Source organism: Callospermophilus lateralis, chromosome 15 (genome assembly GCF_048772815.1).
Source record: "Callospermophilus lateralis isolate mCalLat2 chromosome 15, mCalLat2.hap1, whole genome shotgun sequence".
In the NCBI taxonomy this organism is placed as follows: Eukaryota; Metazoa; Chordata; class Mammalia; order Rodentia; family Sciuridae; genus Callospermophilus; species Callospermophilus lateralis.
In genome coordinates this window covers 44,980,891-45,008,243 of record NC_135319.1, presented here as the reverse complement: position 1 = coordinate 45,008,243, position 27,353 = coordinate 44,980,891, and positions in this window count along the sequence as shown.

The window sequence follows — 27,353 nt, the reverse complement described above, 5'->3', positions numbered from 1 at the left end:
AAACATTACAAAGCTCTTGACATATCATATTTCATACATTAGATTCAAGTGGGTTATGAACTCCCATTTTTACCCCAAACAGATTGCAGAATCACTTCGGTTACACATCCACAATTTTACATAATGCCCTATTAGTAATTGTTGTATTCTGCTACCTTTCCTATCCTCTACTATCCCCGCTCCCCTCCCCTCCCATCTTCTATCTCTACCCCATCTACTGTAATTCATTTCTCTCCTTGTTTATTTTCCCATTTCCCTCACAACCTCTTATAAGTAATTTTGTATAGCAATGAGGGTCTCCCTCCATTTCCATGCAATTTCCCTTTTCTCTCCCTTTCCCTCCCACCTCATGTCTCTGTTTAATGTTAATCTTTTCTTCCCGCTCTTCCTTCCTGCTCTGTTCTTAGTTGCTCTCCTTATATCAAAGAAGACATTTGGTATTTGTTTTTTAGGGATTGGCTAGCTTCACTAAGCATAATCTGCTCTAGTGCCATCCATTTCCCTGCAAATTCCATGATTTTGTCATTTTTTAGTGCTGCGTAATACTCCATGGTGTATAAATGCCACATCTTTTTTATGCATTCATCTATTGAAGGGCATCTGGGTTGGTTCCACAGTCTAGCTATTGTGAATTGTGCTGCTATGAACATCGATGTGGCAGTATCCCTGTAGTACGCTCTTTTAAGGTCTTCAGGGAATAGTCCAAAAAGGGCAATAGCTGGGTCAAATGGTGGTTCCATTCCCAGCTTTCCCAGGAATCTCCATACTGCTTTCCAAATTGGCCGCACCAATTTGCAGTCCCACCAGCAATGTACAAGAGTACCCTTTTCCCCACATCCTCACCAGCACTTGTTGTTGTTTGACTTCCTAATGGCTGCCAATCTTACTGGAGTGAGATGGTATCTTAGGGTGGTTTTGATTTGCATTTCTCTGACTGCTAGAGATGGTGAGCATTTTTTCATGTACTTGTTGATTGATTGTATGTCCTCCTCTGAGAAGTGTCTGTTCAGGTCCTTGGCCCATTTATTGATTGGGTTATTTGTTATATTATTGTCTAATTTTTTGAGTTCTTTGTATACTCTGGATATTAGGGCTCTATCTGAAGTGTGAGGAGTAAAAATTTGTTCCCATGATGTAGGCTCCCTACTTACCTCTCTTATTGTTTCTCTTGCTGAGAAAAAACTTTTTAGTTTAAGTAAGTCCCATTTGTTGATTCCTGTTATTAACTCTTGTGCTATGGGTGTCCTATTAAGGAATTTGGAACCGGATCCCACAATATGTAGATCAGAGCCAACTTTTTCTTCTATCAGACTCAGAGTCTCTGATTTGATATCAAGCTCCTTGATCCATTTTGAGTTAACTTTTGTGCATGGCGAGAGGAGGGGATTCAGTTTCATTTTGTTGCATATGGATTTCCAGTTTTCCCAACACCATTTGTTGAAGATGCTATCCTTCCTCCATTGCATGCTTTTCGCCTCTTTATCAAATATAAGATAGTTGTAACTTTGTGGATTAGTCTCTGTGTCCTCTATTCTGTACCATTGGTCCACCTGCCTGTTTTGGTACCAATACCATGCTGTTTTTGTTACAAATGCTCTGTAATATAGTTTGAAATCTGATATTGCTATACCGCCTGATTCACACTTCCTGCTTAGAATTGCTTTTGATATTCTGGGTCTTTTATTTTTCCATATGAATTTCATGATTGCTTTATCTATTTCTACAAGAAATGTCGTTGGGATTTTGATTGGCATTGCATTAAACCTATAGAGAACTTTTGGTAATATTGCCATTTTGATGATGTTAGTTCTGCCTATCCATGAACAGGGTATATTTTTCCATCTTCTAAGATCTTCTACTTCTCTCTTTAGGGTTCTGTAGTTTTCATTGTATAAATCTTTCACGTCTTTTGTTAGGTTGATTCCCAAGTATTTTATTTTATTTTTTTTGAGGATATTGTGAATGGAGTGTTTTTCCTCATTTCCGTTTCAGAAGTTTTGTCACTAATATACAGAAATGCCTTTGATTTATGCGTGTTGATTTTATATCCTGCCACTTTGCTGAATTCATTTATTAGTTCTAGTAGTTTTTTTGTAGACCTTTTTGGGTCTTCTAGGTATAGAATCATGTCATCCGCAAATGGTGATAATTTAAGTTCTTCTTTTCCTATTTTTATGCCTTTAATTTCTTTCGTCTAATTGCTCTGGCCAGTGTTTCGAGAACTATATTGAATAGAAGTGGTGATAGAGGGCATCCCTGTCTTGTTCCAGATTTTAGAGGGAATGCCTTCAATTTTTCTCCATTCAGAATGGTGCTAGCCTGAGGCTTAGCATAGATTGCTTTTACAATGTTGAGGTAAGTTCCTGTTATCCCTAGTTTTTCTAATGTTTTGAACATAAAGGGATGCTGTACCTTGTCAAATGCTTTTTCTGCGTCTATCGAGATGATCATATGGTTCTTATTTTTAAGCCTATTGATGTGGTGAATAACATTTATTGGTTTCCGTATATTGAACCATCCTTGCATCCCAGGGATGAATCCTACTTGATCATGGTGCACAATTTTTTTGATGTGCCTTTGTATCCGATTCGTCAGAATTTTATTGAGGATTTTTGCATCTAGGTTCATCAGAGATATTGGTCTGTAGTTTTCTTTCTTTGAGGTGTCTTTGTCTGGTTTTGGAATCAGGGTGATGTTGACCTCATAGAATGAATTTGGCAGAGCTCCCTCTTTTTCTATTTCCTGAAATAACTTGAAAAGTATTGGTATTAATTATTCTTTAAAGGTTTTGTAAAACTCCGCTGTATACCCATCCGGCCCTGGGCTTTTCTTGGTTGGTAGTCTTTTGATTGCTTCTTCTATTTCATCCATTGATATTGGTCTGTTCAAATTGTATGTATTCTCCTGACTCAGTCTGGGCAGATCATATGACTTAAGAAATTCATTGATGTCTTCACTATCTTCTATTTTATTGGAATATAGGTTTTCAAAAAACTTTCTAATTGTCTTCTGTAATTTCTGTAGCATCTGTTGTGATATTGCCTTTTTCATCCCGTATGTTAGTAATTTGAGTTCTCTCTCTTCTTCTCTTCGTTAGCATGGCTAAGGGTCTGTCGATCTTATTTATTTTTTCGAAGAACCATCTTTTAGTTTTGTTAATTTTTTCAATAGTTTCTTTTGTTTCAATTTCATTGATTTCTGCTCTGATTTTAATTATTTCTTGCCTTCTGCTACATTTGCTGTTGTTTTGCTCTTCCTTTTCTAGGGCTTTGAGATGAAGTGTGAGCTCATTTATTTGTTGGTTTTTCCTTTTTTTGAGGAATGACCTCCAGGCGATGAATTTCCCTCTTAAAACTACTTTCATTGTGTCCCATAGATTCCGATATGTTGTGTCTGTATTTTCATTTACCTCTAAGAATTTTTTGATTTCCTCCTTTATGTCTTCTGTAACCCATTGATCATTCAGTAACATATTGTTCATTTTCCATGTGATGTAGGATTTTTCCTTTCTTCTTTTATCATTGATTTCCAGTTTCATTCCATTATGATCAGATAAAATGCATGGTATTATCTCCACCCCTTTATATTTACTGAGGGTTGCCCTATGGCATAATATACGGTCTATTTTTGAGAAGAATTCATGTGCTGCTGAGAAAAAAGTATATCCACTTGATGATGGTTGATATATTCTATATATGTCAGTTAAGTCTAGGTTATTGATTGTGATATTGAGTTCTATAGTTTCTTTATTCAACTTTTGTTTGGAGGATCTGTCCAATGGTGAGAGAGGTGTGTTGAGTCACCCATAATTATTGTGTTGTGGTCTATTTGATTCTTGAACTTGAGGAGAATTTGTTTTATGAACATCGCAGCACCATTATTTGGTGCATAAATATTGATAATTGTTATGTCTTGTTGGTGAATGGTTCCTTTTAACAGTATATAATGTCCTTCCTTATCCCTTTTGATTAATTTAGTCTTGAAGTCGATTTTATTCGATACGAGGATGGCCACCCCTGCTTTCTTACGAGGACCGTGTGTGTGGTATATTTTTTCCCAACCTTTCACCCCCAGCCTGTGTATGTCTTTTCCAATCAGATGTGTCTCCTGGAGGCAGCATATTGTTGGATTTGTTTTTTTAATCCATGTTACCAGCCTATGTCGCTTTATTGGAGAGTTTAAGCCATTAACGTTTAGAGTTACTATTGATATATGGTTTGTTCTTCCTGCCATGTTTGATTATTTATCTTTTTTTTTTTCTAATTTAGTTTGTTTCTCCATGATTAGCTTTCCCCCCGCCCTCTGTCTTTACCGAGGCACTTCCCACTGATGGTTTTGGTTATTGTTTTTCATTTCTTCCTCGAGTAGTGTTTTGCTCAAGACGCTTTGCAATGCTGATTTTCTGGTTGCAAATTCTTTTAGCTTTTGTTTATCAGTGTTTGAAATACGTTGTTCCAGGATCTTCTTGCTTTCAGCGTCTGTGATGAAAAATCCGTTGTTAACCTTATTGGTTTACCCCTCAATGTAATCTGCCTCCTTTCTCTTGTAGCTTTTAATATTTTCTCTTTGTTCTATATATTGGCTATCTTCATAACAATGTGTCTTGGCGTTGGTCTACTGTGATTTTGTGTGCTCGGTGTCCTGTATGCATCTACAATTTGTATATTCGTTTCCTTTTTTATTTCTGGAAAGTTTTCTGTAATTATTTCATTCAGCAGGTTACTCATTCCCTTGGTTTGAATCTCTGTACCTTCCTCTATCCCGATAACTCTTAAATTTGTTTTTTTTTTTATGTTATCCCATATCTCTTGCATGTTTTTCTCGTGATTTTTTACCAGCCTTTCTGAGTTGGCTAGACTCTTTTTAATATGATATATTTTGTCTTCATTATCTGACGTTCTGGCTTCTACTTGCTCCACTCTGTTAGTGATACTCTCATTTGAGTTTTTAATTTGGTTTATAGTTTCTTTCATTTCTAGAATTATTGATTTTTTTTTATAATCTCTATCTCCTGATAAAGATGCTTAACTTCTTCTTTTATCTGTTTATGTAATTCATTTTCAATGTATTCTTTCACTGTTTGAATTTGCTGTCTCGTATCCTCTTTAAGGTTCCATTCCATCTGTCTAAGATATTCCTTGAGTTCCTTATCTGACCATTTTTCTGATGACTCTAGGTCCTCCTGAATATTTAGGCTGTCCTGCATTGTTTGTACTCCTTTTCTTCCTTGCTTTTTCATGCTGCTCAAGTTACTTCTTGTTCTGTTTGACTGCTGAGTTACTGTTTACTCCTATAAATTTATTTGATGCTTGGGAAGAAAGGTATTAGAAGGGAAGGGAAGAAGTCACTAAAGAGAATGAGAGTAAGCAGGTAGAATTCAAGGAAGGGGGGATAAGAGAATTAAAAATAAATGAAAAGACAAAAGAAAAAAATAGAAAATAAAAAAAGAAAAAAATTTAAAAAATAATAATAATAATAAATTAAAATTAAAATTTAAAAAAAAATTTAAAAATTAAAAAAAATAAAAAAATATTTAAAAACAACAACAAAAAAAGAAAATGAAGAAAAAAAAGAAAAAAAATTAATAAATGCAGTCTTAGTGTTTGATTAACTTCTCTTCCAGTAGGTGAAGCTGTGCCCACTGGGCCAAACTTCTCCTCTCAAAAGGTGGGAACCAATCACTGTGCAGCAGCTCTTCCTCCCAGACTGAGCGGGTCTCCAATCCTGAGTGCCTAGGGCCTTCTCTTATGTTTCCTCAAGCCAGGCCCTGCTCACCTGTGAGGCTCACCACAATACTGGCTACACGCCAGGTCTGCTGCTCCTGGGAGCCCTGTTTTCATGAACGCCTGGGCACAGTCTCCCTGTTTGCCATTCCCTCAGACCCTAAGTTTGTAGAGCTTGGGGCTGAGAACCCCAGAGAATTTGCTTGCCTTCCGGTAGCCACGCCCCCGGTATCTGGTGCAAGAGACCTCAGTTGTCATTACTGGTGGGAGCAGTAGCCGGGAGTTCCACGCCACGAGTCCCGAGCCACTCCTGATTCCCTTGATCTGGCTATCGAGCTCACGGGAGAGCTGGGAGGGGCCCTTAAGGTTTCCCCGCTGTGTGGAGAGGGAAGGCTAGGGGATTACACACCTGTCGCCGCTGGTTTCAATGAAGTTATCTCCTCCGCCGCGTTTTGGTGGCATCAGTTCTCTGCCATGGTGGTATCCCATGCAAATGGTGACAGTTCGTTCCCTTTGCCGGGTGACCAATGCAACGGGTGGGTCCTGACTGTCTCTCCCAAGCCCCGTTTCAATCCTGTGGCCACTGCCTATGAAGACTCGGTTGGCATTTACCTCCGTAGGATCCGAAGGGCCGACCAGTTGTTTCGGTGGGATCGTTAGTGCTGAGTCACAGCGGGTTGGCTGCGAGAAGCAGGCAAACGGGAGCTTGAATGCAGCTGATCCGGGCTCAGTGTATGTTCTGAGAGGCCCGAACTGTTCACCCCAGATCCACGTCAGCTCAGCATTGCCTAGTGATCCTTGGCGGCCGCGGCCCTGGCGGACATCTTGTCTCTCTCCAGCGCCGCGCGAGGTTCCTTGGACCGAAGTGTGAGGTTTCTTAACAGGCAGAATAGGTATATTGCAGAGTATCTGGAAAAGCCAACTCAATCCATATTTTAAAACTTTGTCCAGAAAAGGTTGGATTCCCATCAATGCCTCTCTCTTAAAGGGGATATTGTTTTCTCCTGGGGCAAATTACCTCCTCCCTTAAACAAAATCTTGGCTGGTATAACATTGATCATCCTTCCCAAGGTCTCTTCAGTCCAAACAGCCTTACTTACTTTCGATTAGATTGTCAGCAGAGCAGACTTAGTTTCCTTTTCCTGGATGGCAAGTGAAAGCTGGAACCATTGCCTGTGTTCTGGTGAGACTCATAAGTGGAGTTGTTGCTTTTTGGGTGATAAGGTTAAATGAGTATTTAATTTTCACATCAAATCTTGTCCCAGGGGATGGATCCTGGCATATACAAGAAAACAAACAAACAAAAACCAATGCCTTCATCTTTTTCCTCCCAGTTTGCATTCAAGGGGTTGGAGGACAGAATATTGTTGAACCTGACCTGTCACTCTTACCATTATCATAATGCCATCAACTTTGAGTCACCCCTCCGCTGTTGCCTTTTTCCTACAGTAGGCATATTGATATTCAATGAAGGGAAGTCCTTTCCATCCTTTTCTTTAGACTTCTTTGAAGATCCCTTTGCAGGGGCTGCCAAAAACACGAGCTGGCTTTAGTTTCTGTTCCTCCCAGGCATTTATATACCGTAAAGGTAACATCGACCAGCTGTGAGGGATTTGTGCCAGTTTGTCCCCTCTGTCCACTGAAGCTTTTTTCCTTATGTCCAGGCCCCTCTATCCAATAAAGGTCATATTGACCATATAGAGATTGTTAGGGATTTCTCTGCAGAAACCAGCAGGGACAAGAGGAAGGTGCTGCATACATGGGACTCCAGGAAGCCCTTGTAGCTCAGCTCTGTGGGAAGCAGGCAGGGATCCACTTAGAAGTGTCCACCTGTAGGTGAAAGAGCTCAATGGCTGGTTCAGGGCATGCAAGGTAGGAGCATGCACAGGAGGATAGCCTTTCCTTGGCTGCTTTGGGCTCAGGTTATGGGTAGGGCTTTGTCCCCAGTGCCAGACAGGTAGTTCCCTTTATCTCTATGTAAGCTTGGCCCCTGCTACTTGGATATGCAGCTGCAGTAGCCCCAGCAATTCAGGGCCTTTGGGTTTTTTAGGCAGACCCTTAGGACCCAGCAGTTGTTTGGCTCAATTTTCACAGCTGCTGCTTTTATCCAGAGATCAAAAGTTTGCAGGTTTTTTTTTTCCCCCTTTACTCTAGCCATCTGGTTTCAAGTCATAGCTGTTTTTTTTTTCTTTTTTTGCATACAGTTGTTTATTCTGTCAGTCTTCTCATGCATTTAGGTTGATGGGATACTGTCACAGCAAGAATTTCTTTTTCAGCAATGGGTTTCCCCTGACCAAATGGGGTGTATTTTCAGATCTTGCAAGGGAGACCCATTCCCATCCCCAGGTCAAAATTCTAGCAATGCTGAAACCCACTGCCATATCCTTTATGGCTGGAGTCTCCACCCACCATGGGTCATAGGGGTTGGAAGGCAGGGTAGAGGCCAGTTCCTCTTTGCCCATTTTTCTATAGCTCAGGCAACTTTCCTGGGATTTTCTCCCTCAGCCCAAGTCTGCTGTTCCTGACCCAAAGGGAAATGATCTGTGGTTGCCTGGGGGTAGGCTAAGAAACAGTGCTGGAACAGATGGCACTGGGTTGAAAGGATTCAATTTTTTTTAGAAAAATGTATTTTTAGTTGTAGATGAACACAATTTCTCTATTTTATTTATTTATTTATTTATTTTGTGGTGCTGAGGATTGAACCCAGTGCCTCACATGTGTGAGGCAAGCGCTCTACCACTGAGCCACAACCCCAGCCCGGATTCAAACTTGTTTAACCCTATTTTCTGGTTTCCTGCTATCCTTGCACACCAGAGGCAGTGGATTTTTGAACCATAAACTTAGTTTCTGGCTTTCAGAACTTTCTATCATGCAACTGCATAAATGACTACACACACACAGAATTTCTTCCACTTATTTTACAGAAAAAGTTGGTTTGTCAGACCAATTCCAACTGCAAGAATGTATAATAATTTAGAAAACCATTCAAAGGCCTGATTGTGTTACAGTAAAACAACATTTTCTTAGATAGGTTTAAACCTATAGGTGGCCCTTTTCAGCCAAGATCTTTCCCAAGAGTCTACTGGTAGGATCAACAACACAGCATTGCCCATGTTTTAAAAGAGCCGGTAAGAGATACAAACAAAAACAGAAAAGATCCCCCAAACCAGATGAAAACCTTTTGAACAGACTAGATAAGAGGTGAAAAAATCCCCTAGTCTCCCTATGCTCTCTTAAACATGATTCCTATACCACTGGCACCACAGATGTCCCCACAAAAAGGGACCTGATGTTCCTACAAAGGGGATCCAGATATATGGAATCAAGAGTCTCAATACATATGGGGGGAGCTTACCAGATAGCCAAGGTGTCACGACTCTCCTGCATTATGTCCTTTTTCGCCACTAGACCAATTGATGGAGCAACTGGGGTACCATTCAGGAAGAGATGATGGGAGTTTCCTGAAGCAAAAGGAGACATGGCAGCTGCTAGAACAGTCTATCAGTTCCTCCTTTACTTATAGGAATAGTTCCTCCAGTCCCACCATAAGTAAACTCACCCCACCTCCTAATTCTCCTGTGGTAGCTCTCAACAAGTTCACCAGCCACCTCTCATCCACAGCATGGGGGTTGCTGGGCATGTCACACCTGCCCAAGAAAGCTGAAGCAGGCACTGCTCTTGGGCTCCACATTGGGAGCCATTGTTACGGAAAACTCTGTTCTTGTCCCTGATGTGAAACCAATAATGAGGACACAGTTTTGAGAAAAAGGAAAACAAGTTTTATTGCTTTGCTAACAAAGGAGAAACACAGGGAACTCGGGTCCCAGAGCTGTGATTCTCCTTTATTAGGGTAAATAGAGGGCCTTTAAAGAGGTGATTCAAAGGCTACATTCCAGCTGTGCCTTGTCAGGGGTCACAATTCACTTATAGACTTGAGAGATAGCTATTAGGTCTCTGGTGCTATCTCAAAGTCTGAACTACTTCACTTCTGTGGTATGTGTGCTTAAGAACAGATAACTTGTCCTAGGATGGGATAAAGGATAATCTTGCTTCTCCCAAGGTTAGGGACTGGGAGACAGGGAAGAGAAAGAAAAAGTAAAAGTGTCAGTTTTAAAATAAGCGGCTATGGAAGAGCAGCAAGGGTTATGTTCAAAGTATGAAGTGGATCTCTGTTACGATACATATATATCATCATATATACATATCTCCTTCCTACTGAAAACATTTACTAAGTGATCCTTATGTGGCATGCAGCATATTAGAAACATAAGTACATAAAACTCGTATACATGAAAATATTTTAAACCAGATATGTTTTATCTTTCATAAAATTGGAATATATTTTTAGGAATTCATTTAAAGGCCAGGGTAGAGCATGTGGTTAGTATGCATCACACCCTGGGGTTTATATCAAAACTACCAAAAAAAATTCAATTATTAGAAAAGAATTTGATGCACAAAAGAAATCTAAATATTGATCTTTCTGCTGAGGTTAATTTTAGGTTTTGTATTTTATAACGCTAAAAGCAAATTAGTAGTCAATAAAACTGTATAATTACATTAAAGCATCCCAGAATTAAATCAGAAAGTAAAAACAAAGCCCAAATTAACAAAACATGCATATATTAATCTATTTTCACTATAATTTTGTTAAGTGGAAGGCTAAAATTCATGTTATGGTAAGACATACAATAAATGTTAGCTAATATAAACATATAGAAAACTTGTTACAATAAACAATACAACTGAAATCACACTCTAGAATCATAATTTACTGTAATCATTTTCCCTTAAACAGAGGAGGAAAATACTAGTATGACAGAACTTCATAATATATGGAGAGAGATAAACAAATTCACTATGAATCCTCATTTGAACATTTTATTTTCTGGGATCCTAGCCACAATTCTTTAAAAGTCTGTTTTTTAATGCCTCGTTCAAAAACCCATATTTTTCTATCAATTTAGACAGTATGTTACCATCTCTTGTAGTATTTGTTTTCTTTTCTTTTCTTTTTAATTGTAGATGGATAAAATTCCTTTAATTTATCTATTTTTATGTGATATTGATTGAACTCAGTGCCTCACACATGCTAGGCAAGCACTCTACCACTGAGCTACAACCCCAGCCCATAACATTTATTTTCTTAGCAGAAATAATCAAATTCTCCCCACCTCTAAAAGATCCCTTCTTTCTTTAAGAATTTTGTAAATGCCAACTGTAGAAGAACCAACCCTTTGAAGTCATTCTGCAGTGATTAAGGAGACATATCTTTGTATCTTGATAAAAGAGTGCTCTTAAACTCTCTTATTAAGGCTAGCATGATCTGGAAAACTAATGCTTTACAAGGGAAAATATATACCTTGGAACTTCTGGAGGAGCTTTAACTAACTATTCAACCCATGCATAAGTAGTTAAAAAATAAACACTTCTCAGGTGGGGGTTGTGGCTTAGTGGTAGAGCACTTTCCTAGCATGTGTGAGGCACTGGGTTGGATTCTCAGCACCGCATATAAATAAATGAATAAAATAAAGGTTCATTAATGTCTAAAAAATTTTTGAAAAAATAACTATGAGAACATCTTCTATCTTCATCATGTTTAACAATCTGCTTTTAGTCTCTTTTTGTACATGGTCACCCAATTTCATGACTGAAGCATTTCAACCTGATCCTCTCGTTTGTCCAGAAAAATGTGCAAGCAAGCTAACAAACTGATGAAAAATTTGTCAGCTAGCAAAGACCTGGCTTAAGTCAACAGGGCATGTTGTTACTGTGGTCCTTGTCCCACCACACCCCCATCCCATGCCAATCCAATAATGAAGACACAATTTTGAGAAAAAGGAAAAACAAGTTTTATTGCTTTGCTAGCAAAGAAGAAACACAGGGGACTCCTGTCTCAGAGGCTGTGAATCTGAGTATTTGAGGGAATAAAGGGCTTTTACAGTAAACAATACAAAGGCTCCCTTCACCTTGGTTCTTACAATCAGAAGGCCCCATCCTCTGCAATATCATGACCAGCTCTGGGGCCAAGGAGTGATTCAAAGTCTACATTCCAAATGTGTTTTGTCACATTTTTCATAATTCACTTGTAGTCTTGGAAGATAGTCATTTCTTGGGGTTTTCTAGATGCTTCCCCAAATCTGAATTACTTCATTCCTGTGGTATGTGTGCTTAAGGACAGATAATTTGGCCTAGGATGGAAAGAAGGATAATCTTGCTTCCCCCAAGATTAGGGACAGGGAGAGGGAGAAGGAAAAAAATGTCAGTTTTAAAATAAGTGGCTACGGGGCTGAGGTTGTGGCTCAGCGGTGGAGTGCTCGCCTGGCACATGCGAGGTGCTGGGTCCTCAGCACCACATAAAAATAAAATAAATAAAATAAAGGTATTGTGTCCTACTATAACTAAATATGTATATATATATATATATATATATATATATATATATATATATAAAATAAGTGTCTATGGCAGAGCAGCAAGGATAGTGTTCAAAGCATAAAGTGGACCCCTGGTACCCTATTATATTCCTCAGCAAGCAACCTGTCTTCTTCAGGAGAAATGCAGGCCCCAAATGCAGATAAGAACACATTATCTGTCAGCATAGACCCAAGCGAACTAGAATTGTCATATGCAATGGATCTTAAAAATCTGATGTCATTTTGCTGTTCATCAAAAGGTAGATTTGAGCTGGACTGGAGAACCTACCTTCCCTTGAGAGTGTCCCCTTTTTTTATTCCTTGAATCAACCCCTGCCTGCTACTCTGAGTGAAATGTCTGAAATCTTTCTAACATGATCAAGCAAGAAAGGATTGCCTTGGCTGCCTCTGATTGATGGTAGGCTCATGCCCTGTAACACCCAGACAGGTAGTGCCATGTGGATGGAGCATCTCTAGCAGTGACTCTGGGATGCCCAGGAGGCTAGAGCCTAGGGTCCAGAACCAGTGAATGGCAAGATCAAAGTCAAAAGGAAGAGCAGGACCTGACAGTTCTCTCTCTTGTCTACACAAGGCAGACTGGTCTCTGTTGATTGATAGGGGAAAGACAGATGTGAGTGGTAGAACATGAGGTTAAAGGAATAATTCTATAAAATGGGCCCACCCTGATGATCCCCACATACTTTCACTTTAAAATATTTTTTTAATAATTTTTTTAGTTATACATGGGCACAATATCTTTATTTTGTTTATTTTTATATGGTACTGAGGATGGAACCGAGGGTCTCACACATGCGAGGCAGGCTCTCTACCTCTGAGCCCCAGCCCCAGCCCCAGCCCATACTTTCACTTTAAAAAAAAAATAATTTACCAGCAGCTGTGCCAGGCTTAAGTCCACAGGATATGTTCCAGTCCTCAGCAAACAACCTGTATCTGCAGGAGAAATGCAGGCCCAGAAATGCTGATAAGAAGAACACAAGTTACTACGAGGAAAGAATTTTTGTGACCCTTACAGAGGCCAGATCCCTTCTCACCATAAAATTTTTGTAAGAATAGGTTCTAATTAGAACTGATTAGCATGGGCCAAAGTGACTAGAGTTGTCATGACGATGAGGACTGATGTCATTCTGTTGTCAGTCAAAAGTCAAGAGGTGGACCTGGGTGGGACTCTCTGGATACTTCCCTGAGACTCCCCAAAAAACTGATGGGGGGAGAGTATCCCCCTTCCCCCCTTTCCTAACCCTTCTAATAAATTCTTGCCTGTTATTCTGAGCAATATGTCTGAAAAATTTCTGGCCTGACTGTAAGAACCAAGGTGAAGGGAGCCTTTGTAGTTGCCTCAGTTTTGCAGAAGGCCCCGTGCCCTATAATACGATGACCAGCTCTGGGCCAAGAGACCCCACGGGGTCAGCCATGACTGTTAGTTGCAGTGAGGGAAGTCTTGGTAATGCTGAACCTGGGAGGTTCCTGTGGTGGCCTTCCTGGGTCTTAAGAAGGATTCCTTGTACTGTGCTCAGTACTTCTTGGACCGGCACCAAGAGGTTTTTTTACTCTATCCACCTCCACCTGGGCTGAGGGAAGCTGTACTTTGCCCAGCAGAGGAGCTCTCCTTCTACAATGGGATCAATGGCATCATTCTACTGGGAACTGGAGGGACACACCTCCGGTTCAGCTTCCTGCACCGCCTTTAAGAGTGCATTTCCCAAGCCTCTACCCACTACTGGGCAGAGAAGTCTGGCAACTGCTGGAGCACAGGCAGTAGTCAGGCCTCCCAGGAGCCCAGTCACTGCTGGCCTAGCAGATCCTGGCATATGTGTATAAATGTGTGGGGTGATGTGTGTGTGTGGGGGGGGTGTTTTGTGGCCATGACTGGAGCAGCAAAACAAGCTATCTTCATAGTCTGGCTTATGACAGTGCATCATCTTCAAAAACAACTGTTAGTTCCTCCATAACCTCCTAAACATCAACAATTTCCTGGCAGTCATGCAGTGTTCCATCTCCGTGCTACTGACCATATTTACAAGCTAAAACTTTCAACTTCAGAGGCTTGAAGTCACTTTAAGGGTGCTCAAAACAATGAGTTGTTTGGGTGCAGTTTAGCTTGCTCTCGCTTCATTGGTCATCAGTTCCTTGGTTGACTCTCAGGCAATGTCTCCAAAGATAGTTATTACTTGTGTTTGGGCTGCCAATGCAATTATAGGAAGTGAACAGGACTACTCTGGAGCTCAGAATTGAGGCATCAGGCCATTTCCACGCACACTGAGTACGGTTGGCTCCTGTGCTGCAAGGTGAGCACAGCGCCCGGCACCTCCTGAGCATGCGCACTTGTGCTTAGCGGAGTTGCCTGTGGCGTTCAGTTCTGCGGTTGACAGATGCCTACCTAACCCGAGCTGCCCTGCTGGGATGCTGTAGAGACACTAGATTGGCTAATATCTATCTAAACCCCAGGGTTGGTTTCTGGAGGAGAAGACAGCCCAGCGGGGGAAAGGAAGTTGCCTCTGATGCCCAACACCGGAGTACACCTAGAAGAGGTGAGAGAGGTTTGTTGCCTTCGGCTTTGGGAGCAAGGTGGTAGGATACAATCCAGTCAGCAAGCTCCACGGAGCCGCAAGGGATGACGATGAAGCCCTGGTGACAGTCTCCTTTCTCATAGGGAAAGTTGTGTGAATGACATATACAAAATGAACAGGTAATAGGGTCTGGGAGCCCAGAGGCCCTAGGGGGAGGTGGGGCCAACGCAGCAGAAGCCTGTATCTTCTCCTTTGGGCCCAGGGAGAGGGGAAAGAAGGGAGGCCAGCTTTCCTTTCACCAGAAGGCTTAGATTTCATGGCCCCACAGGTGCCTCAGCCCCTGGGACCTGCACACCTTGGAGAGACTTAGTGCCCAGGCCCTCTTAATGAGCCGCAAATGACAAATAAAACTTGAATTCCGGCAGACAGCATGGAGAGAGAGAGAGAGAGAGAGAGAGAGAGAGAGAGAGAGAGAGAGAGAGAGAGAGAGAGGTGTGCCTGGGAGCCTCCTGGGGCAGGCCTCTGCCTCCACCCTCAGACACGAGGAGCCCGGGTTGTGGCTGCCCATTGGCAGGGCCCAGGTAGTGAAGGGCCAGTGAGCCTATCAGCGGTCCTGTCTCCAGGACCCTGTGGCTGCAGCAGCCTGCTAGAGCCCAGACCCGAAGCCCAGGCTGAGGATGTTTGGGTGGAGGCAGCTTCCCCAAAGCTGCAGAGGCTGTTAGGGGCTTCGAGGACCCAAGAAGACAGGTGGACGCCAGAAAGCTCTGCCACACTTAGTCCCGGGCCACGCAGATCAGGGCCCTGGGGTGACCCCTCTGAGCTGGTTAGATGAGCCCTCACTTTGTCCCCATAAAGGCTGGGTAACCATCTTAATGGTCCCTGGTGTTGGTCCACCTTTTACTGGAAACGACAAGGTGATGCACATTTGATTGATTGGACGTGACCACCACCCTTTGGGAAGATTTTACTGGTCATTTGTAGAAGGTCTGTGCATAGAATATGAAATTTCAAAGAAAACTCTTGCTACATCAGGACATTCTAGCTGTAAGGAGGTTGCCTACCTATGGTAGAGTTGGGCTTGGTGGGCACTCCTGTAATCCCAGCAACATGGGAAGCTAAGGCAGAAGGATCACAGGTTCTCAGCCTCAGAAATTTAGCAAGACCCTCAACAACTTAGTGAGAACCTGTCTCAATATATAAAGGTTGGGGAATGTAGCTCAGTGGTAAAGCACCCCTAGGTTCAGCAGTTGGCATAAAATAAGACTATAAGGAGGAAAAGAGAAAAATAGTGTAGAATTATAAAATACTCTTGAATTGTTTCATTTTTCAACTTTGAATTGATTCTATTATTCTTTGAATTATCAGATTATCTGAGTATTAACATGAGAATGATTCATGACTGAGGTTGTACTTAAATGTTACAGTGCTTGCCTAACCTGTGTGAGGCCCTGAGTTCCATTCCATAGGTGGGGAAAAGTGGAAGGATGGTTCAATTTTTTATATTTCAGATTTGATGCAATTGATATTGATGATAAAAATTCAAACTCCGGCCTCACATATTTAAAATTGCTCTCCGAATTGTTGACTTAAAACTAAAAAAAAAAAAAAGATACAGTATTTATTTGGACTGTAATTATTTTAAAGTATGTCCTTTTAAGCGGGGGAGGGTGGTACATGCCTGTAATCCCAGGGGCTGGGAAGGCTGAGGCAGGAAGATTGCAAGTTTAAGGCTAGACTCCACAACTTAGTGAGACCCTAATCGACTTAGACCCTTCTCAAAGTGAAAAAAAAAAAAAGGGCTGGGAGTGTTCCTTAGTGGTTAAGCACCTCTGGGCTCAATCCCTGGTATTTAAAAAAAAAAAAAAAAAGTATGTCCTTTTAATTTTCCTTAGATACAATAGAAGTTTCGAAAAATTCAGAGCACTTAGGAGAGAATAATGATGCTTCAATAAGAAGTCAGATGGAACTCCAAATTAAACACCTGGTATCTGAAATGTCTAAAATGAAAACTCAAGAATCCTAATTAAATACAACTAGAATAATATAAACAACTCTTATCTAGATGAATCCAGAATTAGAAAATCACTGCCACCTAAAGTAAAGAAGTAAGGGGCTGGGGATGTGGCTCAAGCGGTAGCGTGCTCGCCTGGCATGCGTGCGGCCCGGGTTCGATTCTCAGCACCACGTACAAACAAAGAGGTTGTGTCTGCCGATAACTAAAAGATATTTTAAAATTCTCTCTCTCTCTCTCTCTCTCTCTCTCTCTCTCTCTCTCTCTCTCTCCTCTCTCACTCTTTAAAAAAAAAAAAGTCAAAACCAGGAGCCCAGTCACTGCTGGTGGAGCAGATCCTGGCATGACCCCATTACCATCAGTTTCTTGGTTTGACTCTCAGGCAATGTCCTGGGGATAGTTGTTACTTGTGTTTGTGCTGCCAATGCAATCATTGTGAAGTGAACAGGACTACTCTGGAGCTGAGAGTTGAGGCATCAGGCCATTTCCACATGCTTGAGCACGGAAAAGACTCAGAAAAGAACTTAAGGTCCTTAATTTGCCTTTAAGGCATAATTTTTAGTGATACAGGTTCATGAGATTAGTAGGATGAACACAAAATCTAGCTAGACAATATAATTTGGGAGAATAATGTTCATAAATGAACATTACTTTTGAAATATTAGTCCAGGAAGTTTATATCCCCCTCTTTTTTGCATTCATATGGCTTTCTCCCTTCATATTCTTCTATGCTTAACCTGGCCTATCTAACTTACAGCTAAGGATTTTCAAAATTTTATAATTCAGACAGAATGTGTGACCAAATTGCTTCTAAGCATTTCTTTTCATAGAAACATTAAAATGTTTAATTGTTGTTTGAAAGATTACAACTGAGACCCCAGCTGTCCAGAATTGCTAGCACTAACCCCCTCTGGGCACATTCTGACACCTGGTAAACTAACTAGTTTTGATTGTGATCTTTAATATGGATCCTAGAAACAACTGTCCTTTGTGGTTTTTCTTCCTACATTAAGGCTCACTTATGATATTGGGAAAGATTATCACAGAGAGGATAAAATAATTCCATGGTCAGTGTTGGGGGTATGGAAGACAAATGGGCAGGTCCTCCTTTGTCACCTTGGTAACAAAATTATGAGCTAATCATCTTGGAGCTGCTTTGATTTTTTTTTTTTTTTTTGATCACCAACCCAGCTACCCTGTTCTGCTCCAGTGGTTGTTGCTCTGAATTATATCACAGTTCCGGATGTTTAATTTATCCAGTTAATGGGTAGAATGTAAAGATGGTGACAGCAAATGCCTGAAAATATATTCAAGTGATGTTTTTTAAATTCTTAAACTAGTTTACTAAATGCAAATGTTTCTAGCTTTATCTTATTTTCTAGTTGTATGTGTTGCTTTAATTCAACATAGTGTTGCTACACGGCAGGATGTCTTACCTGCTCTCAGTGCTACCCAGGACAACTGGATGCCAATAAAGGTTGTAACAAACAAGGCTATGTCCCTCTTCAACAAATGGTAGACTCCATTGGCCCTCTCCTGCTATCAGAAGGGGCCAAATATGCATTGAGTTGTGTGGACACAGTTACAGGCTTGATGTGAGCCTTCCCCAGCAGAAGAGCCAACCAAAAGGAACTAGTTTGGTTAAGTGATCCACTTGGCTGAGTGCCATGCATGGCACATCACAGATAATGGAAAGTGACCAAGGAACTCATTTTACAAGCCATGACCAGGATATATTATGGACTTTCCACCCGCCATGAAATCCAACAGAAGCTAGATGGATTGAAAGAATAAGTGTCCTGCTGAAACAAGCCTTAAGAGTGACTCTGTGCAGGGTGGGCTGCTCATCTGCCTGGGCACAGAGGACCCTAAATGAGAATCCTAGACATCAGCAGCCTACAGCATTGAGGTTACAGATAAAGGACTCTCCCACTGAGCATTTTCTTAAGCCAGTCTGGGGCACAAATAACAACATATGTTGCTGGCCCCTCAAGATAGCACATTGGAACACGGAGCATTAGTGGGCCATGGACTGTACAAGGAAGTCCCTGTTGGTTTGCCCTACTGACCCCTTGAGAGGAGGGAGAATCTCTAAACTTACAAGTAAAGCCTACTGTGTTGGGAACCTGGTCCTCACAAGTACGGGTGATGTTATCCTTGGGTGTTTCGCTTTAAGACAGTTGTAATCCGGGAGGTGTCTTATTCTCTCCGTACCTCTAAAGGGCAAAAGGACAGGTTGGCACGGTGCACTTGCCTAGGCAAGCCTACTGGGCAAGCTGCTTCACTAACACATGATCGTACAGTGGCCTGTCTACTGCCTCTTGGAGCTGATTTGCCATTACTGGTGTCTGTTAAACGTTTGCCTTATTCTCCGTGGGCTGGCAATAAGAGACCTATTCCTGGACTGAGTAAAGGAAGCTGCACACCATTCCAGCCACACGGACTGTTGGCTCTGCCCAGAACGCCCTGTGACTGCAGCACAAGGACTTCCCTGGACAGTCCAACCTACAAATGAGACGGAATAGACTTGGATAAAACAGAACTGGACTAAAACTCAGTCTCCCTCATGCTTTAACCCAAGTGTCTAAACAAATCCTACCTTGATTACCTACCTTACCATGCTTGCTGGTAGGTTCTTGCTGTGCTGCTGGTAGATATGGATGCAGGGTATCTTGGGAACACTGTCCTAAGGGTCTCACAGAAGACATAGGACTGTTTGAGATTGTGAGGGACATAAATGGGCTTCCAAGACACTGAAGATGTGGTGTGTTGTGTTAAACACTAATCAGTTCCTAGGAAAGCTTGCAGAAAGATAAAGATAAACCCACCGATCATGACTGTGCATGCCTTTAATCCCTCTGACTCAGAAGCTGAGGCAGGATGATTCCAAGTTCAAAGCCAGCCTCAGCAACTTAGCAAGACCCTAAGCAACTTAGTGAGACCCTGTCTCAAAATAAAATATAAAATGGGCTGAGGATGTGGTTCAGTCAGTAGTTAAGTGCCCCTGGGTTCAATTCCTGGTTCCAAAACAAAAAAAAAAAGAAAGAAAACAACAACAAAAAGATAAACACCACATTTCACTAGGATCAAGGTTGCCCACCCTAACTAACTGGGTCCAGGAGAAAGACTTACAAGGGGTGTGCTGGAAGTGTCCTGGTCAGCAGGAAGTGTGGTGTGCCAGTTGGTTATTTTATAGAGTGGAAGCAACTTCCTTTTCAAATTGGTGTTTTGAGATTAGTGACAGTGGGGAGAACAGCTGCTTATGGTTTTGTGAAGCAAAAATGTCATGGAATGAGGGAGAAGGGTCGTATGGAAAGCTTATTGCCTGCAGTTCTCCCAAACAAGCAAGCACAGATCCTGCATACAGTCCTCCTCTGCCGTGCTGGAGTGGTAGGAAACCCCATAAGGATTTGAGATCCTGCACACCCAAGCTCATTGAGGGACTCCAGAATTGGAGTCTGCAGTACAGTTTGGTCCACAGGCTCCATGGGTAAGGGTTTTGTGGGTATCTCATCCCAATGTACACAAAACCAACATGGGGGGTAATTTACCTCTGCAAGTGCAAATGGCCCTCAATACTTCTTGGTAAGCAAGGAGGAGAGTATCTCACATTAAAGACCCCACAACCAACACTGCCCAGTTTGGGCTAGAATTGAGAAGAAACCAGTGGAACTCTAGTTACTTCCCAGAAACCTCCCAAAGCTGGTGAGTCTAAAACTAGAGGTTGTGGAAATAAGTGTCTACATTTTAATTACATCAGCAAGGAAAAATAATAAACTTTTCTTATTGGTTTTTTTACAAGTGGTTTTGTATGGTTTTTTTTCATGATTAATGTCTTCGTTGTTTGGTGTAATTCATATAGTCTTTTCATTGTTTTATTCTTTGTACTTGTTTCTTTCCTTTTTTAATTTGCTTTATTTTTCAATTTTTCTTCCTCATTCTCCTTCAGTCTTTCTCTACCACCACTTTTTTCTATTTCTTACCTTTTTTCAATATATTTTACTATCAATTTTATTTATTTATTAATATTTATTTTTTTAGTTGTAGTTGGACACAATACCTTTATTCCATTCATTTATTTTTATGTGGTGCTGAGGATCAAATCCAAGGCCCTGTGCATGCTAGGCAAGCGCTGTACCACTGAGCCACAATCCCAGCCCTTAGTATCAATTTTAGAATCACTAATGTCTAATTATTTTTGTATTCTACATTATTATTACTTATAATTCTATTAATTATAATTCTACATTTTTAATTGATTTTATTTTTTAAATACACACTAGTGGAATGCATTACAAAATTTTTCATATATTTGTATATAAAGTATGTTCACGCCAATTCATGCCTTTATATATGTACTTTGGTTTGATTTTTTTTTTTTGCATTACAATTCTTATTACACATATATACCACAATTTTTCATATCTCTGTATATAAATTATGTTGACCCCCAATTCTTCATACATGTATTTGGATAATGATGTCCATCACATTCCACCATTCTTGCTAACCCCCTGCCTCCTCCCTTCCCCTCCCACCCCTCTTCCCTATGTAGAATTCATCTAATCCTCCCATGCTCCCCCCTCCCTACCCCACTATGAGTCAGCCTCCTTATATCAGAGAAAACATTTGGCAGTTGTTTTTTTTTTTTTTGCGATTGGCTAACTTCACTTAGCATTATCTTCTCCAATGCCATCCATTTACCTGCAAATGCCATGATTTTATTCTCTTTTACTGCTGAGAAAATTCCATTGTGTATAAATGCCACATTTTTTTTATCCATTCATTCACTGAAGGGCATCTAGGTTGGCTCCACATTTTAGTTTGTGAATTGTGCTGCTATAAACATTGATGTGGCTGTGCCCCTGTAGTATGCTGTTTTTAAGTCCTTTGTTTTTTTAGAAGGAGAGGGATAGCTGGGTCAAATGGTGGTTCCATTCCAAGTTTTCCAAGGAATCTCCATACTGCTTTCCATATTGGCTGCACCAATTTGCAGTCCCACCAGCAATGTATGAGTGTATCTTTTTCCCCACATCCTCTCCAACACTTATTGATGTTTGTCTTCATAATAGCTGCCATTCTGACTGGAGTGAGATGATAAGAATGGTTTTGATTTGCATTTTTCTGATTGTGAGAGATGATGAGCATTTTTTCATATATTTGTTGATTGATTGTTTATCATCTTCTGAGAAGCGTCTGTTCAGGTCCTTGGTATATTTGTTGATTGGGTTATTTGTTTTTTCGGTGCTTAGCTTTTTGAGTTCTTTATATACCCTAGAGATTAGTGCTCTATCTGATGTGTGAGGGGTAAAAATTTGCTCCCAGAATGTAGGCTCTCTATTCACCTCACAGATTGATTCTTTTGCTGAGAAGAAACTTTTTAGTTTGATTCCATCCCATTTATTGATTTTTGGTTTTAATTCTTGTGCTATAGGAGTCTTATTAAGGAAGTTGGGGCCTAATCCCACATGATGAAGATTAGGGCCTACTTTTTCTTCTATTAGACACAGAGTCTCTGGTTTAATTACTAGGTCCCTGATCCATTTTGAATTAAGTTTTGTGCATGGTGAGACATAAGGATTTAATTTCATTTTGTTGCATATGGATTTCCAGTTTTCCCAGCACCATTTGTTGAAGAGGCTGTCTTTTCTCCAGGGCATGTTTTTGGCACCTTTATCTAATATAAGATAATTGTAATTTTGTGGGGTAGTGTCTATGTCCTCTATTCTGTACCAGTCTGTTTTGGTGCCAATACCATGCTGTTTTTGTTACTATTGCTCTGTAGTATAGTTTAAGGTCTGGTATAGTGATGCCACATGCTTCGCTCTTCCTGCTAAGGATTGCTTTAGCTATTCTGGGTTTCTTATTTTTCCAGATAAATTTCATGATTGCTTTTTCTATTTCTATGAGAAATATCATTGGGATTTTGATTAAAATTGCATTAAATCTGTATAGTGCTTTTGGAAGTATGGTCATTTTGATAATATTAATTCTGCCTATCCAAGAGCATGGTAGATCTTTCCATCTTCTAAGATCTTCTTTGATTTCTCTCGTTAGGGTTCTGTAGTTTTTATTGTATAGATCTTTCACGTCTTTCATTAAGTTGATTTCCAAGTATCTTTTTTTTTTTTTTTTTTTTTAAGGGTGAATGGGTTACTTTTCCTCATTTTCTTCTTAGAGGATTTGTCACTGATATACAGAAATGCCTTTGATTTATGGGTGTTGGTTTTATATCCTGCTGTATTTTGTCAAATGCTTTTTCTGCATCTATTGAGATGATCATATGATTCTTATCTTTAAGTCTATTGATGTGATGAATCACATTAATTGATTTCCATATGTTGAACCAGCCTTGCATCCCTGATATGAATCCCACTTGATCATGGTGCACAATCTTTTTGATATGTTTTTGTATTTGATTTGCCAGAATTTTATTGATAATTTTTGCATCTATGTTCATTAGAGATATTGGTCTAAAGTTTTCTTTCTTTGATGTGTCTTTGCCTGATTTTGGGATCAGGGTGATATTGGCCTCATAGAATGAGTTTGGAATTACTGCCTCTTTTTTCTATTTCCTGAAATAAATTGAAGAGTATTGGTATTAGTTCTTCTTTAAGGGTCTAGTAGAACTCAGCTGTGTATCCATCCAGTCCTGGGCTTTTCTTGGTTGGTAAGCTTCTGATGGCTTCTTCTATTTCCTCACTTGATATCGGTCTATTTAAATTGTGTATATCTTCCTGACTCAATCTGGGCAAATCGTATGACTTAAGAAATTTGTTGATGCCTTCAGTGTCTTCTATTTTATTGGAGTATAAGATTTCAAAATAATTTCTAATTATCCTCCGTATTTCTATAGTATCTGTTGTGATATTACCTTTTTCATCACGTATGCTGGTAATTTGAGTTCTCTCTCTCCTTCTCTTCATTAGCGTGGCTAAATTGAACCCCTGGTATCATCTCTCTCTCTTGCCTGGAGATTTCCCAGGTCCTATTCTCTCTGTTATGCTCCAGACTTTAGTCCCCTCCCGTCTCTTACTTATGAGAGCCCAACTGAGGGAACTTTTACCCCCAGGATCACACCAGGTGGGCAGTGCCCTGGTCGCACTGCACTCCTGTCCAACTGAGAGCTGTTTTTGTGTTGGATGGTCACTGTGCTGAGTTATCTCCGTTGGGGAGGGGAGAGTTGGAAACCAGCTACCTGCTCAAGTGGAGATCCTATCTGATAGCCACGCCCATCAAAAATGGAGAGAAAGGGTTTCCAGATGGAGTCGAACTGCTTCCAGCGCCCTGGTGTCTGGTGAGGTGGTGGGAGCTGGGTGATGGCCTTGACCTCTGGATAGGTAGCATCCGAGGGACCTGCGTGGGAGCAGAGCGCAGTCTGGAGTTCTGCAGAGGTGCTGATAGGTGATTCTGCTAAGCCTCTTGAGAGCCGTGGGTGAGCTAGAACTATGGGTTTTGGGTCCAGAGTCCAAGTCCTACTCAGACAAAGAGGCTCTGATTTCTGCGTGGGCTGTCACAGTGCTGGTGATTTCTGCAAAAATCCCTCTACATTATTAATGTATATTATTAATATAGAGATAATTTTAAATAAGTTTTTTATTATGTCAACATGCACTTTGCTTCTAAGTTGTTGCTATTGCTGATGGTGGTTCTCTTAAAGTAGGTTGTTTGAGTTGGGGTTTTGACAATTAAGCATAAACCCTGCTCACAGCATATCAACAAAAGAAATCTGCTCAATAAAATGAAATACATCTAGAAGAGAAGAGAAGAGAAATCTATTCAAACACATGTACAAACCTCAGCATATGAACACAGGAAACATGAGAGTAAGGCAAGAAGACACTGCTAAAAATTCCTAATTCCCCAAGAACTGAATCCATACATATTGAAGTAGAGGAAATGCTGGACAATATATTTAAACAATTGACTGTGAAGATAATTAAGGAACTAACAGAACTATGAAGTAATGAAGGCAAAACAGATTTTGAAAGAACATTCCAATAAGGAGACAGAATTTCTGAAAATATCACAAAAAAAATGGAAATAAGTTCATTAGCTCAAATAAAAATCTGAGTGGGAAATAATCACCAGTATGCTATATCAGGCAGAAGAATGAATGTTCCTAGAGTTCATCTGTACTTCACATCAAATAAATGTAACCGATGTCCATGGAATATTCATCCACCAACAACAGGATACACATTCTTTTCAGCCACACAGGAAACTTTCTCTATAGTAGATCATCTATTAGGACAACAAAGCCAGTCTTAGCAAATACAAAATCAATTCCCTCCACCTTACTATATCATAATGGCATGAAATTAGAAATCAACAGCAAGAAAAACTACAGAAACTGAACACATGGATGAACAATATACTTTTAAATGAATGGGTCATTGAAAAAGTCAGGGGAAATGCCATGTTCTTATTTGCATATTCTTTCTATTATAATCACAAAATAATTATGATGGTGGTTATCCCACACCTGGCTTCATGGACACTCTAGGATGTTAGGAGTAAAATGATAACCAAACATGGTGGTGCATGCCTGTACTCCCAGCAGTTTGGGAGACTGAGGCAGGAGGATCACAAATTTAAGGACAGCCTCAGCAACTTAGCAAGGTCCTAAGCATCTCAGCAAGACCCTGTTTCAAAATAAAAAGGGCTGGGATGTGGCTCAGTGGTAAAGCAACCCTGGTACCTACTCCTCCATCCCGCAAAAGTAAAATGATAGACATATGTGACCCAATGTTCTTTTTATCAGAATGTCCTCCTACTAAACATTCATATGACTCTTTCCCATCCTTTAGTTGTGAGCTTAAACGTCACTCTCAAAAAATTCTTCTCTGAGTGACTCCTGAATTCTACTTCCATTTCTCTTCCCATTCAAACTACAAGCTCCTTAAATTTAAAAGACATAAGGATTACATTTCCTTCAGGTCTGTATTAAAATCAACTTTTAAATCAGAAGAATCTAGTTTATATCATATTTAATAATATAGACAGTTCCTATAATTATTTCTGAATTATTTGTTATGTTTTTAAACATCTTTCATCCTGACACTCTTTCTCAGTATGGATATTGATCTTGCCTTTCTTAAGTGAATTCTTCCTAAGCATCTCCTTTCTCAGCTTCATATTCATCTAGCTGTTCTTTTGGCTTGCTTTCTAATTCTTTTCTTCCATAATGGCATACCCAAGAATTGTTTACTCCCACAAATTAAACGTTAATCCCTGAGCACACAGACTGTGGTCCTGTGGGCTGAACATATGACTTCCTGGTACAGCCCACATAATGCCAAAGCTCTGAAGGTGTGAAGAGCTTGCTGCTTCTCAGACACTGACCAGGCCACTTGACACAGACTAATGACCACTGGACAGTGTGTGCACATGCCTGTCTTTTTCCATGCACCTCGGATAGGAAGAATTCTTTACTCATTTTTTCATCTATTCTATCTTTTTTCCCTCACATTTTTTATTGGTGTATTATAGTTTTATATTCTACCTTCTTAATTATTACGTTATTTTGTTTCATTCTATTTTATTACTTGTTATCCTTTAATAGAATCTTCTTTCTTCCAGTGTTTTACTCCCTCTTTTTAAAATTAATTTTACTGTTATGAACATTTAACAATTAATTCCATAATATTTTGCCCCTTTCTTCTCTACTGTTAATGGTGTTTGGTTATTGTTCTTCTTATTAATTGCTTTTTAAAATATATGTCTATATCTGGGTTTTCTTTCTGTTGCATTACTGTTGTTTATTTTCTTCTTTCTGAGCTGGGGATCCAGCCCCATGCCTTGAGGACATCTGGAAGATCCTTTTCCACTTTGTGGCACCCACAGCATAGGTGAGAAATCTCACCTGCTCCAACTGAGACATAGTCCCACTCAAACCTTGGAAGATATTTCAACTTGGAAGATATTACAGGATAAAGAAAAGCCCCAAGCCAACATATACCCATGTAGGTATGGCTAGAGGGCATTAGAATCCAGTCTCTGGACCCTCACTCCCATAGCAAGAGTATAGAAATGACAACTGTTATGGATAGTGCACCAAGGAGGTACCTCAGTCTAGGTCTCTTCCATACCCTTGCAGCAAGCACATTATTGACAATGTTGGAGGAGTGACCACGTGGTGGATCTTGAAGACTCCACTGTCTACAACACTCTTGCCACCAAAGTGACTCCACTCCTGCAAGATTTACAAATAAAGTTGGTGTCTTGGGCTCCAACAGTGCATACTGTCAAAACTCATGAATCACAGCCACAGAAGACATAGGAAAATTACACTACAAACTCCATTTGGAAATAATTTCAACACTACACAACAAACTAATAGCTCGGGACACATCAAGAGGTTATTCCCTAAGATAGTCCACACATAAATGTGGAGAAGATATACACCCCCACAGGAGCACAAATCTTAACACAGAAATAGAAGGAAGATGAAAAGGCAAGATAGCATGACTCCTCCAAGAGTTAGTTACTCTCTAGTGACTGATTCCCAAGATATGCAATAGATGAAATGCCAGAAAAAGAATTTAAAAGACTGTTTTAAAATGATTAGTGAATTCAAAGAGGATACAAATAAGTAGCTGAATAAATGAAGGAAAACCGTACAGGACATAAAAGAGCAATTAGAGATTCTGAAAAAGAATCACATAGAAATCTT